Source organism: Ovis canadensis, chromosome 11 (assembly GCF_042477335.2).
Source record: "Ovis canadensis isolate MfBH-ARS-UI-01 breed Bighorn chromosome 11, ARS-UI_OviCan_v2, whole genome shotgun sequence".
In the NCBI taxonomy this organism is placed as follows: domain Eukaryota; kingdom Metazoa; phylum Chordata; class Mammalia; order Artiodactyla; family Bovidae; genus Ovis; species Ovis canadensis.
In genome coordinates, this window is record NC_091255.1 from 40,022,501 (window position 1) to 40,024,627 (window position 2,127).

Consider the following 2,127-nt stretch of genomic DNA (forward strand, 5'->3'; position numbering starts at 1 on the left):
CAGGTTCAAGTGCTGGGAGTCAAACGCAACTCCCCCTCCACTCCCCACCCACACCCTCACCCCATCCTCCGAGCAGGGTGAAACCACTGGGTTCTCCACAGGTGTAACCTTCCCCGTGTTCTCTCTAGTTGATGAAGATATTACTCAGTTATTCTCTGAAGTCTGCAGCAACAGTTCCCACTGTGAACTATGACCTTTTGCTGGGGAGCTTCTCTTGGAGGCTGTTTGGCACAAAAGAATTCACTGTTTGGAGTTAGATACTCATTTTGGACTCCATACCCACACCTAACTGGTTAAACAGACTTGAAGAGTCATTTGTTTAGTAAATATTTTCTGAGCACTGACTATGTGACTGCACTATTCTAGCTACTTGGGGCTTTAAAAACAAAACAAACCCAAACCAAAAATCCCTGGCTTCATGAAACGGACATCTTTGGGGGAGAAGGACAGGCAGAATCAGTGAGTGTGTCATAAAGCAATGCGTCCTAAGGAGAGACAGATACACAGAGTGTCAGAAGGCAGCAGCCGGCTACAATGAAATGGAGAGCATGACTTGAGGATACCTGAGGGCAGAATGCTCAAGCACAAGAAGACAACTGGTAGTACCTTGACAATGTTCTGGGCAGGGGCACGCCTGGGGTGTCCTTGGAAATGCACAGAGGCCAGTGCAGCTGTAATGGAAGCACCAGGAGACAGGTCAGAGAGAGAGAACAGGGGCCGAGTGGTGCAGGCTTTTTGCAGCCACTGTCAGAATTCTTAACTCTAGGTGACAAGCTATAAGAGGGCCTATGTAGAAGGGTCAAGACCTCACTCTGACTAACGTGGAAAGAAACTAGAGGAGGCAAAAGAGGCCACAGGCAAACCTGTTAGACTCTGCAACCATGCAAGGGAGCCAGGGTGGCTCGGACCTGGTGTTCATCTGGGAAGCGAAGAGCTTCTGCAACAACCCAACAACATCCTTAACCAATTTGGCCAATGAGGAGACAAAACTTGTATGTAGTTATCTTAAAAACTGAAATAATGCAGGTCAGTGTCTACTGCCCATATAATAGAGGATTCATAAATGTTCATTCTTTTCTATTCCAAAGCTTCTAACCTAAAAAGTGGTGCATGAAACCATAAGAATTTGCAAAACCATAAGGTTTTGCAAATGTTGTAACTTCAACTCAAAGAAAGAGTTGGGAGCTGTAATATATAACTCATATACGGTTTTTTAAAAACATCCATAAGGAACAGTACTCACAGCCATAGGGGTCTTAATGGACATATTATGTACATGAAGTTATAAATAGTGCTGGAGTTTATAAAGTAGACTTATGATCATTATTGATAAGTAAAGAAAGGAAACGGACTAGAGATAGTGTTTAAAAGGAATGATACCTTTTTCTTTATTTTGAAAACAACCAAGAGAAAAATATTAATAGTTGTTAAGTCTAGGTGGTATTAACAAGAGTTCAGTTCAGTCACTCAGTCGTGTCTGACTCCTTGCAACCCCATGAACCGCAGCACGCCAGGCCACCCTGTCCATCAACAACTCCCAGAGTCCACCCAAACCCATGTCCATCGAGTCGATGATGGGATCCAACACTCATCCTCTGTCATCCCCTTCTCCTCCTGCCCTCAATCTTTACCAGCATCAGGTTCTTTCCCAGTGAGTCAGCTCTTCGGATCAGGTGGCCAAAGTATTGGAGTTTCAACTTAAACATCAGTCTTTCCAATGAACACCCAAGACTGATCTCCTTTAGGATAGACTGGTTGGATCTCCTTGCAGTCCAAGGGACTCTCAAGAGTCTTCTCCAACACCACAGTTCAATAGCATCAATTATTCAGTGCTCAGCTTTCTTCACAGTCCAACTCTCACATCCATACATGACCACTGGAAAAACCATAGCCTTGACTAGAAGGACCTTTGTTGGCAAAGCAATGTCTCTGCTTTTTAATATGCTATCTAGGTTGGTCATAACTTTCCTTCCAAGGAGTAAGATTCTTTTAATTTCATGGCTGCAATCACCATCTGCAGTGATTTTGGAGTCCAGAAAAATAAAGTCAGCCACTGTTTCCACTGTTTCCCCATCTATCTGCCATGAAGTGATGCGACCAGATGCCATGATCTTAGTTTTCTGAATG